Raw genomic sequence first — 14,820 nt, 5'->3', positions numbered from 1 at the left:
ACTGAAATGCCAAGACGCTGGTACCGTTTCCTATTAGACTTCACCTCTTGACTTCAGCATTGTCCTGTCTGTAGAAGAAATGGACAGACTTCCGAATCTGATGGGCTTCTTCCCGTAGGACATCTCATGAATTGTTATGGATATATCGTTTGCTTTCCTTTATGACTAAGTTTCCCCATCAAAATAGCACATCCCATTATACTTAAAGGACAAAGATGCTATGAAGCCTTGAAAGTATTCTCCTTTTGGTTTCCTCTTTTAAATGGAAAAACTAGTAACTGAGATAAAGTAGTTGTAAAGGGGACTGTTTGTTGGATTTGTATCTTATTCATACCCCTATTTTGACAGCTCCTGCCTTTCTCTAAGTTAAAATCAAGTTTGGAAGGTTGTTACCTAGTTTCTCCTAGATTAATGGAGAGAAGGAATGCTAAAACACCAACATTTCCCAAATAGATTCAAGGCTATAGACGTTTTAAAAACCAGTCAAAGGATCAAATTGATGTCACATTTGTCCCTGAGTTAGACGCAGGGCTGAGGAGTCTGGCCAGAGCCTGCTCTCTTCCTCCGTGCCTGTCTCCTGAACCGTTTTGAACTGGCACTAAGCATAATAGATTTTAGGAGGTCACAAAACTCCAGTCTGTGTTTTCAGAATAAGTAAATTTGATGTCATTGGTTATGCCCCTCTGACCTGCAGCAGCCACAGCGAAATTGTTGTTAGGGGTGACTTTTTTATTTTAGGAGGAACCTGCCGATCTCCAGCATCTTCTTACTTCCTCCCAGTGAGAGGCATGCAAGGGGTCAATCATTTCATTTTCCCGACGGCCTCCAGGGACTGCATTCATCTCTTTACCCAGAAGCCCACGTCGGGCATCTGTGCCACATGCTGGGAGCAGAAGCTGGTGTGTGTTGTTTTGGTTGTTAGGTACTTTTCCTTTCTTTTTTTTTCAAGCTGCTATGAAGTTTCTAGCCAATGACTGCAAAGAGGTAGCTTCAGACCTTTTAGGAAGGTGGCCAAAGGCTGAGACAAAACTGTGGTTCCCTAAAATGGGAAGGTGTTCCCCAAACACTGCATTCACGTGCTTGTGCTGGTTTGGACACAGGGCCTAGGTACGAGTGGATGTAGGTTCAGAAAAGAAATACTTCTTATCCACAAGCAGGGGTTTCAGGGAAGAAAACCAGTTTCTCACATAAACGCCTCATTCCCCTGCTCCTCGGCACCACTGCCAGTCGTTCCCGTAGGTTGCAGTGCGGTTGTAAAACAGAAAAGCATCTGTTTCCTTGGTGAGTGCATGTCTCTCTGGTTCCATCAATTCTATTTAAAGGAAAGTGAGATTGAGCGTGAGAAAAACAGTGTGGAGAAGGAGGAGCTGACAGAGTCGCAGGGAAGGTAGGGAGAGAAGCATTTCTCAGCTGCCCTGCCTGCTAGTTGCATCCTGGTCTAGACGCTCTGGGGGCAGTGCGCTGTTTTATCCCTCAGACAAGGACCAGGAAAACCGACCGAACTGCTCAGCCGGCGTGGCTCAGGGGTTGAGCATCGACCTACCAGTATGAACCAGGAGGTCAGGGTTTGATTCCTGGTCAGGGGCACATGCCTGGATTGCGGGCTCCACCCCTAGTGTGGGACATGCAGGAGGTAGCAAATCAGTGATTCTCTCTCATCATTGATGTTTCTATCTCTCTTACTTTCCCTTCCTCTCTAAAACCAATTTTTAAAAAAAAAAAAAAGAATGTAAGTGATTAAGCCATGGTCACGCTGTTACAAAGTTACTCAACCAGAATTAGAACCCAGATCTGTCAGGCTTAAAATTCTGTGTTTTCAACTCCTATACTGTACTACACTGCCTTTCTTAGGAGACGGAAGATTCAGATCTTCTAACCTCTTGGCTGGAATAAGTAAAGTTAGTGGGTAGAATTGTGACAAGCCAATAGGGATTTGGCATTTTTATCAGAAAAATATTTTCATTTTCTTTGTTGAATGCTAGCAGGCAGTTTATCTGAGAAGGAAGGGGAGGTGAAGCTTGCCAGGAAAATGCCTAAGGTGGAATGAACAGGAACTGCTCTCCCCAAACAGGTAAACATTAGTTTACTCCCTGGCTTTTGTGGAGCAAGCAACTGCTATCGCCTCTTCTCAAAGAGACACTGTTCACCCAGTGGCAGGTGCAGGCCAACTGTTGTCATGGCAACGGCAGGAGAGGCAAGCCATTTAATTCCAGAACTGATAATTAACAGGGGGTGAGGTTAGGATGGGAGTGGGGAGAGAAATGGGGGGATGATTGTTTCAGAAGGGAAAACTTAGCAATTACCAGCAAGCTGCTTAGATGAAAAGACCAGGCATAGATGCTCCAGCCCAGCGTGCCCCTAGAATTGAGGTTTCATCCCCTCTGCTTAGGGATTTTTGACAAACTAAAATGAAGGGTCAAGTCCCCAGCCAGCCAAGATGCTTTACGGAACCAAATGAGGAAAGGAGTGTTACATAGACTGTACAAAGAAATGCAGGGGGTCAGATGAATGACTACCCTCAATGACATCACCCAGCCAGAAGCAATCCAGAAATGCTATCTACAGTCTGCAGGACAATTCATGCTTCGGGATAAAACAGGACCCACAAAGCATACCTGTTGTGAATCTCTACTTCTGTGAATGGAGTCAGGGAGAGTGGCTCCTTAGAAAGAAAATAAAAAGATGACTTGTAGCCCCCCTGGCCGGTGTGGCTAGTGGTTGGAGCATTGGCCTGCGCATCAAAGGGTCACCGGTTTGATTACAGTCAAAGGCACCTACCTGGGTTACAGTTTTGCTCCCCACCCCCAGACTGCAGCATGTGTGGGAGGCAACCAGCTGATGTGTCTCTATACATCAATGTTTCTCTCTCCCCCGCCCCCTCCACACCCCAAAAAGAAGAAGAGATGACTTGTAGAGGTGATGAATTTGTTTAGATACTTGGTCATCATGGCTGTTAGTCTATCATTATAACCCTCAGAGGTTATAATAATGAAAAGAAGCTAAGCATTCCACATGAATTATCTCTCATTTAATCCTTGTGACAACCCAGGAGGAAGGTGCTATTATTAATCTCATATCGGACTTTATCTGATACGTTCAGTACCTTGCCCAAGGTTACAGAGCTAGTAAGTCAGTGTACTAAATCATATTATCCCATTGATTTGTGTTTATAAAATAGAACCTATCCTACTTGATAGGGAAGCCATGGTTCTAATCTAGAACAAAATCAGACTTAAGTAGATATAAAGAGCTTACAATAAAAAGAAAAATATTTTTTTCTAGTAGAATAAGGTCAGCCACAAAATAAAAATTATTGAATGAGCAATGTTGGAGAATATTCTATCATGCCTTTGTGAGCCATCAAACCTACAGCTCAGAGATTAGCCCTGTGTCTCAAGCCCTGATCAGGTGAACCTGTGGCACGGGGAAGGAAAGCTTGGTGACAATTACACAACACAAAGACTGTCCGAAATTCCTCTAAGGACACATTTTAACCAAACTTCCATGGTTCATGTATTTTTTCATGGGAAAAATGCCATAGTGTATAGCAAGACTTGTGTGTGTGTGTGTGTGTGTGTGTGTGTGTGTGTGTGTGTGTGTCTGTGCGTGCGCGCACGCGTCTGTGATTGTGTTTGTGCATATGTGAGAGAGAGAGAGCGAGAAAGAGAGAGAAATAGATGGTGGGGGGAAAGTGAAAGAGATTTTACTTTAAGACAGTGAATCTCAATAGGAGGAGAAACAGCAGTTATTCAGTGCTACTTTGTTCCAAGCATTGTGTTTGGTGCTGGGAATACAGTTTTCAACAAAACATTCAAGGTCCAGGCCTTCATAGAGCTTACATTCCAGAGCCTGAAATAAGGATTGAGGAGTGTAAGTGGTATGTAGTTTAAAAACTGAACTAGCAAGCAAAATAGAGACAGACTCATAGATAGAGATCAGGCAGATAGCTTTGGAGGTAAAGTGGGGGTTGGAGGGTTTGGGAGTAGGTGGAGAGATTGAGGAAAAACCAAGAGAACTTATAGACATTGACAACAGTGTGGTGATTAGAGGGGAGTGGGTGAAGGTGAAAGAGAGGGGATTGAGGGAATAAATGGTGATGGAAAAAAAAGTAAAAAAAACAAATAACACATTTTAAAGAAACCCATTAGTTACTCTCTTAAAACCTATTATAAGAAATAAAACTTGCCCAGTCCTGGCTGGTAGGAAATAAGCAGAAGATGGAATAAAAGAGATGTAGAGGTTGATATTCATTGCTTAAAGCTATGAGTTTCCCCTCAGTTTTCCAGAGGTTTGACAAACTAATATGTTGATGTTGTCTTTGCAAGTGAACCAATTAATATCAAAATTTGGGAGCTCAACTGACACAATAATTATGCTGGGAAATGTAATTTTGCCTGCATAATAGAGGTGGGACTGTTTCAAGGAGATCTCATTAATGTGCTATTCATCAACAAACAGCAGGGCAACCTTCCTCTGCACTGTCACGATGCAAAAGGCCGTTGGAACAATTCTCTGTCTCTTGTTCCGAGAAAATAAATTAAGCACCGTCTAGAAGTCTAGATAGAGAAATTGAAATCACTGACAAAAAAACTGTGTGGCCTCTCATTCTGAAAGCAATGGAACCTGTCATTTCTGTAACTTTCATTCCCTTATTCACTTATTTAACAAACTAGAGGCCTGGTGCATGAATATGTGCATGAGTGGGGTCCCTCGGCCTGGCCTGCAGGATCAGGCCCAAACCGGCTCTCCGACATCCCCCAATGGGTCCCGGATTGCGAGAAGGCGCAGGCCAGGCCAAGGGACCCCACCGATGCACAATTGGGCTGGGGAGGGACACGGGAAGTTAGCCAGCCAGGGAGGGACCATGGGAGGGCTCCAGTGCATGTCCGGCCCATCTCGCTCAGTCCCGAGCAGCAAGCTAACCTACCGATCAGAGCGTCTCCCCCTGATGGTCAATGCATGTCATCGCAACTGGTTGACTGGTCCACTGTCTACCCCTGGTGGTCAGTGCACGTCATAGTGAGCAGTTGAGCGTCCTTAGCATATCATTAGCATATTACACTTTAATTGGTTGAACCAATGACCGGACACTTAGCATATTAGGCTTTTATTATATAGGATTCTATCACATGTCTACTGTGTGCCAAGCAGTGCTAGATGTTGGAGCTATAGTAGAAATCAAAACGAGACACAGTCTTTGTTTGCATGGTGCTTACTATGCAGCGATTGGTCTCTCCTCCACATTTCAGGGCATACACCTGTTCTGTGTCGGCTGGACGCTCTGCATGCTTAAAGATTCAGCAGCCTACTGAAAGGATGCGTGTCATGTGCAGTTATAAATGGAAATCCCCCAATGCAGGGCTACCCAGGTATATTAGACTGAACACTAATTATGTGAGTTGTTGATCTACTCTTCCAGGATTCCATGTCTAATAAGCTTGGCAAATGCTGCTTATTTTCCCACCTCCCACAGTTCATAAGTTTGATGGTTAATAAAGACTTTGAGTAGATCTGTGATGTCAGGCCTTCAATAGAATCTCTCTGTCCCTCAGTTTTCTCATCAGTCTCCTAGGAGCAATAGCACCCACTCTGCCTGTATCAGGGACAAGTGAGAGAACAAATGTGAATGACAGTATGTAAGAAATGCAAATAAATGTAAGTGATGCCCTACACTCTTCAGAAGTGTAAAGCACTAAACAAGTGACGTAGTATGGGTCACAAGTCTTTTAATAATGGTACTTGTAAGGGTATAATTGTATGTACAACCTGAGGTTCACATCTAAGTCATTTAAACAAACATTTACCAGAAATAACCAAGGAAACAAGAAAATTGACCTTGATTCAGTACCTTTACAATTTACAGGTTGCCCACAGACATCTCATTTCTTTATTCTAACAAACCTAAGAGGTGGTTTGCTCTCCCTATCCTACACTGATGAGGAAACTGAGTGAGAGTAAGTGACTTATCCAAGGTTGCCCAGCTAGAACTAGTAGTGGTAAGAGTCAGGAGTTAGAGTACATCCTTCTTATTCTACATCCCGTGCCTTTGCTCTCATACCTGCTTTTGTTCAAAACATAACTCTTATCTTCTCCTCCAACATATCCAGCACCCTGGTAAGTACCAAGTGCATGTTCAAGACCTACTTACTAGAGTACAGTAATGAACAGAATGGGGCTTGGTGTCGCAGAAACCCTGGGTTAGAGTGCGGACCCTCCTTTTACTACGCACCTAGGCAATTTGTGTAAACTCTTCAACTTCAGTTTTCTTGTCTGAAAATGGGATGATCATAGTGCCTGTGGGGTATGAATGGCCTGAGGCTCGTAAGTCAAGCATGATGTTTAACATGTAATAACTGCTAGTATATGGTGACTCTTATTACCAGGACTGGACATGTATGCAGTTGGCACTCACTTGATGCTTATTGAATGAGCAAATGAATAGCTAGAATGAACTGAGTGTTAGGAATTAATTGTGTTCAAACAGGCAAATAGCAGTCAGGGGTGATGGCACCAAAAGGGTCTCTAGCAGGCTGGAGGACGCAGGTTTTTGATGGCTTTGAATGGTCTAGTTTCGATGAGACCAGAAGAAGCACACGATGGGGCAGAATCTGCACCCAAAGAGCTTGAAAGCAGATGTACAAGTTTACACTGTGGAAAAACAGCCCGAGTTTAATAAGTTCATATAAGGCTGGGGAGCGAGGAATAAATCTCTACTAGTCTTGCGAGCTCGACTCTTGCTGAGGGCCTTTCGAATGACTCAGGACTTCAAAACTGGCCTGTGGGCTAGACTCCCTGGTACAGCAGGTTGAGATTTCTCTGCGAAGAATCGCTGCAGTTGCTAAGGTGACTGCCTGAATGGGAAAAGGCATTTTCCCAGGGCTTCTGGACTGCTTCCTCTTTTTACAGCCTTACGGGACAGGCAGAGGGGAACTAATTTATTTACTTTCTGCCATCACTGTCTCATTTAATTGTGGCACCAATCCTCTGAAACAGTTCACTACGCAGATGACAAAACTGAAGCGCAGAGAGGCTAAGGGATATGTGCCAATTCATATATATCTTGTAAGTGACAGGGCCAGGACTCTGGCTCTTTTTATCACTCCGGGTAGCCTCCCAACCAACCTCACACCCCTGAGCTTTCGTGGTGGCCATCAACCCCATCCTTAGTCCCGCTCCCCAAAGGACATTCTGTAAAGGCCAGCCAAATGCTGAGTGAACACACACAGCCCACTTTCTTCTTACTCATTTTCAACAAGTGTTTATTGAGCACCTACATTATGCCAGGCACAGCTCTTGTTGCTGAGGAACAAGAGAGATGAGATCCTTTCTCTGGTGGAAGTTAATTCTTGTGGGAAGAGATTGAAGGGGGGGAAAACACTAAATAAATAAAATAATCTCAGATAGCAGTGTTAGGACGGAAATGAAACGGGGTGATTTGACAGGAAGGGACTGGGGAGATGAAGGTACTATAGATAAGGTGTTCATAGAAGGGTTATGAAGGTCACTTTTGAACTAAAACCTGGCAGAACAAAGGAGCCAGCCAGGCAAAAATGGGCGTGGGGAACATTGCAGGCAGGGGGAACAGGGAGTTCAGACTTGAGGCTTGACATTGGCGACTGTCAAGGAAACCACTTCACCTTGTGGACTTTTTTAAAACATGCATATAACAGTGGAGCATGTTTCTGATTTGTAGTGTGAATGATAATGCTGCATTATTTGACCTTATTTTTCTGGCGGTGGGACCTGAAATCATACTTTAAGAAGGCTGTGATCTATACAAGTCACAGAGACAAGCTGGCTTTAGAAAGAGGGGACACAGAGAGCCACATATTATAGGCCCACCCCTGGCAGCTACACACTGCATTCAGGGATGTAAGGACTCAGACATGGCAGAGTGAGCAGGAAATTCCCAGAAGCCCCTGTCACACGGACATTGCTCAGACACCTGGGAAGGGAGCCGCTGGGGAACGTGAATATTTGTTTTGGTGCCAAATGGGATTGTTCCCAGGGTGTCTTGGTTATTATAAGGGATAAATTCTAAAACAACAAAGAAGAAAATAATTTTTGTGTAGATAAGTATGGACTAAATACACTGCATAAAAATAATGTAGGGAGTAAGTACCAGTAGAGGAATGTCATGAACTCAAACAAGGGTCAAGTGGAATAACTTTAAAAACAATAAAAAATCACTGCCTAGTCCTATGCTTCCCAATCTAGAGTTCCTGAAAGCAGTAACAGGAATTAGAAAGCTATTTGCAGTATTTCAAAAATATGAATGGACAGATAATAAGGCACCCCAGGCTGTTTATCATTTATTTCTCATCCTTTCAGATCATTCTTTTGTTGGTTTATTCAGTATTTCAACAAATAGTTAATGAGTTATCTACTGTGTGCCAGGTATATGCCAAGTGCTAGAAAAAATTTAAATGGATATAGGGATCATTGTTGCTGAGACATTTTAACTAACTGGTAGGGCAAAGAGACAAGTAAATGAATAATTAGAAAACAGAATAACATGTACTGATAGAGGGTTCATGGAGTACCTTGAGATGGCCGAAGGGTGGGGGAAATGCCAGTCCAGCTGGGGACAGGGTCTTGGAAAGCTTCCTAGAGGAGATATTACTAAATCTGTTTACAGGGCATACATAAATTAGCCAGAGAGGTCCAAGGGAATGATATCTTGGCAGAAAAATGATGATGTACTTAGATATAGGGCTTTTAATTCTCCAGAGTACTTATGCACTGTATCAGAACTGTGTTCCGCTTTGAGGAGGAGAAAACTCTGGTATAGGTAGCCTTAGCAAAGGAAGGTTTATTTGTTTCATGCAGTAAATTTGGAGGGAGGTGACTGACTGCTGGCTGAGGTTCAGTGGCTAATGTCAGTACTGCCTTGTGTCTCTGAGACTCCGTGAGCTTTTCCTTCATGCTTGCTGCCTTATGATGTAAAAAGGGCTGCAGGCTTGGATAGCATATGCATTTTCAGGAATAAAAAAGATGCCAGAAGAAGGGACACGTGTCTGTTAATCAGAAAAGTAGACACTTTGCCAATGAACAACCCTCCTAAACCAGAAGACTTATCCTTCTGCCTCATGGTCTTGAACTGGGCTACACACACCCCCAACTGCAGTATTAGCATTGTATGCAATTACTCAACTCTTCTACCCTCCAGGGTAGAGCAAGGAGAGTGAGTTGGGAATGACTAAGTCAGACAGCCAATAATATCTGCCAAACACATTTTGTCTCACTTGGTCCTCATAACAAGCTCCTGAGTAGGTAGAGCAGGTATTATTAGCTCTACTTAATAAAAGAAGAAACTGAGATTTGGAGATCTAAGTGATGCCTAAAAATCCCAGAGCTGTACCTTTATTTAGTGATAACAAAAAGAAAAACAAAAGCTAATGTTTAATTTCCGGTTTGACTACCACATTTTCTCCTAATAATAGATTTTAATGGTTATGCTTATGGGGTAGATTAAAAGTGCCATGATCGAAGAAGGACTTATTTGTATCCTCCTCCTATATGAAATGGCTGAATAGAAAATAAAAAATAAAATAAAGCCAGTGTTCACTGTAGGCTTATTATACATCACACTCTCTGCCAAGCACTTTCCATGTGTTCTCTCATTTCCTCCTTGCACAGTCCTGCAAGGTAGACTGCCCTGGTATTACAGACGACCAATGTGAGGTGGCAGGAGAGACTCACATAACTTGCCCCAGATCACAAAGTTAGCCCATAGCAGAGCCAGGATTCAAACCTCAGTTCTCCAGAACACCAGCCTAATGCTCTTCTTGCCTCTTCTATCTCCAAACCATCCGAACTTTCTCCCTGTTGCTCCTTGAGCGAATGTGCCTTCTCACTGACATTGCCTGGAGCCCTTGAAGCTACCCTGTGTCCCTGTTACTCCTTTTAATTTATTTGCCACGCTCCTGTTTCTTCATTATGGCTTTTATGGACGCAGAATCCCGCAACACATTATTTCAAATGTCCTGCCATTAGAATGCATTTCCTTTCATTGTGATAGCACTGACCATAATGAATACATTTTGGATTCATGCAGATGTCACTGGTATTTGCGATACTCCATTCTAATTTATGTTGGAAAATGAGTACTTAAAGTATTGCCCAGGCTCCCATTTCTCCAGAGGAAATGAGGGACACCCTGTGTGTGTGCATATGTTTTTGCATTCATGCAGCCAAGAGAATGCTTGGTCAGACTGAAGTGTGTGCCTGAGAGATGGCCCTTTCCTGGAAGGGCACAGTGGAGGTAATCTGCTGTGCATAGCGGCAAACTTGTGCAAGCTGGTTTCTTTGTGAATGGGTGTGTAGGCCGAGGTAATAGGCCCGAATTAAAGTCAGATTTCATTAGAGAGGGGAGAGGGAAAGCCTTGCTGACTGAGAGACCGGCTTTTAGGGTACCCCAAGATGATCTTGTGTTCATGTGCACAGCCAGCAAGGCTGCCGATGTGTTTGGTGCCAGTAATCTCCCTGTCAGTCAGCCACACACTGATGTAGCCTTTTTGGGGTCGAAGGTGAATAGTTAGACAGAGGCCCACTGGGGAGCAGAATGTGCTCAGTTTGGGATTAATGATGTGAACTCATATTTATGGCAAGGGGCTATCTGTGAAGTAGAGGGATGATTGTCGAAGTCTGAAATGCCAGATTGTGGGGGAATTAGATCCTTTGTACTTAGCTCTCCAAGAAACGGCCTCCCTCATGTTTGAAACAATATGTGGGCCATAATGCTCTAGACCCGTGGTCGGCAAACTGCGGCTCACGAGCCACATGCGGCTCTTTGGCCCCTTGAGTGTGGCTCTTACACAAAATACCACGGCCTGGGCGAGTCTATTTTGAAGAAGTGGCGTTAGAAGAAGTTTAAGTTTAAAAAATTTGGCTCTCAAAAGAAATTTCAATAGTTGTACTGTTGATATTTGGCTCTGTTGACTAATGAGTTTGCCGACCACTGCTCTAGACATCTAGCCTGTCTATCTGTAGGGGATTCTCCAGGAGATATCTTCTTAGGTATATCTATGCCAAACATATCCTCTTCAAGGCTTGGGATCTCAGAGGTGAAAGGGAACCTGGAAAATAACCCATAAGACCCAATATTATGATTCCTCATTCAAGGGTTCTGGAAATTAAAAAGGAAGCGATGTGGTGGTTTATAGAATATGAGTATCCTACTAAATTTCTATAAAAATTCTACATTTTAATGCCACACCTATTTCAGCTAAATCTTTTAAATATGTCGGAGTTGCCCCTTACTAAAAGTGGGCCACACAGTTAGGATTACTGACTCAGGAGTTACAAGGCAAATCAAAGGAGGAATAGAGGCTGCAAACTGAAGTTAGATGGGTGTGTCTTTGTGTGTGTGAGTGTGTATATGTATGTGTGCATACACACATATGCCACGTGCACATATACCAGTCAGTCTGGAAATGTGTTGTTTGTTTAACAAAAAAAAGGGAAAGACCCTTTCTAAAATTTGGCTTGGAAGAGAACAGAATTTCTCTCTCTAGCTCTAAGTGATCTTAACTCTCAACAGCTTTTTTATGGTTGAAAAGCCTCCAGTGAAACACTAGCTGTGGGATTTCACTGTCTGCCCTTTTCTGTGGGGAGCGTGCTTTCCCCTCTGGGTCTGCAGAGCCTTCATTGTTACACACGCGTCGCCTGACTCTGCTGTCAATACCTGAAAAACAGACTGGAAAGAACTAGTTTTCCAACTCTACCTAGAAATATAAGCCCCGATAAGACCAATGCAATAACCTTAAAGAAGTTTCTGTTCTTGGCTGCCTTCATGCCACAACTCTACTAACACTTGTCCTGTACTGCAACGTTTACTATCTTACAGGAAATTATGTCGAACCAAATACACTGTTTGGGGGATTAGTTAAAACACAAATGAATCTAGCTCCGAGTGGAATCTCTGAGCCTCCTATTCTCTGTTATTGCAGATTCAAATGGCAATAATGCTTGCAGTGTTTGCTAAAAGAAAACAGCCCTCTGCATGCCCGGGCAGTCTGCCCCACTGCTCACCCCTTCCCCCAGGGCCCGTGATTGGAAGCACATTTTACTCTCTCCCTGGGCAGGGTTAGTCTTGCTTCAGCACAAAACGCCTTTCTGAAAAGGATGCAGAAATGAGGGTGGAGATAGACGCTGCCCCACTGCAGCGTGGCCTGTGGGTTCTGTGGACAGAGAGCAGGGGGTGCAGCTACCACCAGAGCAGCTTTGAGTCAGAACCCCTAGGTCGCTGTGCCCCTGTGGGGGTCAGAATGAGTAGCCTGGGCGAGGCCCCAGGATCAGCCTGACTCTCCTGTTCAATGCTATCTGCTCAATTAAGCTGGCGGGCATGCCCTGGAACCAGCCCAAACTGCCCTCCCGAGGAGCTGCCCATCGTGAGAGAGTTCCTCTAACAAATGCGCCTTCAGGGGACTATATAACAAGCAGCAAAGCCATTTGCATTAATTCCTCCTACACTTGTCTTTTGACTTTTAAAATGCTCAAGGTTCCTGCCATATGTAGCTGTAGTAGGAGTTCCTAGTCTCTAAACAGCCGGGCTTCAGTCTGAGATGATGGAACAGCAAGAGAAGGGACCAGCCGAGAGAAAGTGGCTCTCTTTCCTGAACCCAGGCTGCCTGCGCTTCCTCTGCCCTTCTTTGGTTGTAGTCATTCTTAGCCTCGAAACAAACTCGTGACTTAAACAATTATTTTCAACTCTGCATTTTCCAAAACTGTTTCGGTGAGGTAAACCAGAAATTGCAACGACAGCTATCATTCATAACATATTTACGTTGTGCCAAACACAGCATTAAGGACCTTAATAAGACATCTGTTTAGTGTCACAACTACTCTGTTACACAGGGTTATTGGACCCATTTGACAGATGAGGTCACTAAAACTCAGAGAGGAAAGTGACTTCCCCAAGGTTACATTGTCTACTTAGCTCCGTTCCCAGTACTTCCTTTCAGATGGTTATAACCGGCTAGAAGACTGAAGAAAGATTCCATCAGCCCACTTTAGACAGACAGGTTACTCTTCCTTTAATCAGGTGGACAGGAAAGGCCACTGTGCCCTACAGACACCCCACTTGTACCCACTTAACCCAGGAGAACAAGCCACCGACCCGTAAGTCAGAAAGGTGCCGATGGCAAGGATTCACGGCCCAGCTCCACGTCCTTTTTGGTAGGAAGAATATTGGCTTTGCAGGTAGACAGACCTGGGCCCCAAATGCGGGCAACAACTGACCTCCCTGAACCTTAGTTTCCGCATCTCAACGAGGACTCATAATGTCTTCTTCATAGACATGGCAGTGCAAATTGGATGAGAGAGTAGATATAAGTACTGACGGTAACACATGCTCATGGAATACATTTTTAAATACACAATGGCTTGGTGGGAATGCAGATTGGTGCAGCCACTGTGAAAAGCAGTATGGAGTTACCTCAAAAAAATTGAAAATGGTATGACACAGCAATTCCACCTCAGGGAATTTATCTGAAGAAACCCAAAACATAATTTGCAATAATATATGCACCCCTACGTTCATGGCAGCATTATTTAAAGTAGCCCAAGTGCCCCTCAGTAGATGAGTGGATAAAAAAGCTGTGGTACATTTACATAATGGAACACTACTCAGCCGTAAAAAAGGAAGGAAATCTTACCTTTTGTAACAGCATGGACGGACCTGGAAAGTAATGCTAAGTGAAAGAAGCCAGTCAGAGAAAGACAAGTACCATATGATTTCACTTATATGTGGAATCTAATGAACAAAATAAATGAACAAACAGAATAGCAACAGATTCATAGATACAGCTGTCAGAGGGTGGCTGGGTGAAAAGGTGAAGGGATTAAGCCAAAAAAAAAACAAAAAAAAAACAGAGAAGAAACCTCATAGACACAGACAGCTGTATGGTGATTACCAGAGGGAGGGAGCAAGGGGGGAGGGGGACATAGGGGAAGTAGAAGAGGGTAAAGGGGGGATAAATGGTGATGGAAGGAGACTTGACTTGGAATGGTGAATACACAATACAGTATACAGAATTGTATACCTGACACCTATATATAATTTTATTAACCAATGTCACCCCAATAAATTCAATAAACATTAAAAAATAATAAAATGCATAATTCCTTAAAATGTTCTTTTACTCTGTTTGTGTTAGCAAGTTTCCCAGGCTCCCTGACCTGTTTGGGCCCCAGCAGGGGAGTGGCTGAAAGATACGGTGTTCAGCAATTCCCCAGCGCAGGTCCATTCTTTAGCATCAACTTGGCTTTTTATAGCCTGTTTTCCCCTCTAAGGTAGAAGGTGGGCTGAGGCTTTCTTCTGCCCTCCCTGTCCTGTGACCCTTCCCCAAAGTATTCTCGCACCTCCCTTTTGTGATTTCCTTAAGTGCTTTTAATGGCTGCTTGACACTAGAAAGATATTCCCAGCAGGCACTCCATTTGTATCGCTGCTTGTTGCTGGATGTGAACTTGTGACTGACCTCTGGGAAGGCAGGGGGGCCTGGAGGAGGAGGCAGGTCTGCTTCAGCAAAGCAAGGTGATGGGTCCCTGAGCAGCTGGCCGGCAGCTGGAGGAGTAGCTCCGAACATCGCCTTCACATCCTCTGTCTTGTGTGCCTGGAAGTGTGATAGGCAGGGATTATGATATCGGCAAACTCCGACCTTCTTAAGCAACACCAACCCAAAGTAAAGCAAAACAAAACACAAACAAAGTAATGAAACGAGGACAGCTGTATTCCAGCAGTGCCTCTGCTACACCCAAGAGACATGGAACGCCCTGGGGAGCATCCTGCCCGCACTAGGGCCAGCATCCATTACTCCA

The 14,820-nt window shown here is 44.0% G+C and overlaps 1 protein-coding gene and 1 non-coding gene across 2 annotated transcripts in view; both read left to right on the top strand.

The window, feature by feature from the left end:
* The window catches only part of TRIM44 (tripartite motif containing 44), an 86,311-nt gene that overhangs the window by 50,778 nt on the left and 20,713 nt on the right, over positions 1 to 14,820 (top strand). The gene's annotated exons all lie outside the window — the stretch shown is intronic.
* LOC114233556 (small nucleolar RNA SNORA29) lies at positions 9,407 to 9,542 on the top strand. The gene has a single exon (XR_003619704.2). It is a non-coding gene; the product is annotated as a small nucleolar RNA SNORA29 (small nucleolar RNA).

Source organism: Eptesicus fuscus, chromosome 13 (assembly GCF_027574615.1).
Source record: "Eptesicus fuscus isolate TK198812 chromosome 13, DD_ASM_mEF_20220401, whole genome shotgun sequence".
Classification (NCBI taxonomy): Eukaryota; Metazoa; Chordata; class Mammalia; order Chiroptera; family Vespertilionidae; genus Eptesicus; species Eptesicus fuscus.
This window is presented reverse-complemented; position numbering and strand designations above follow the sequence as displayed.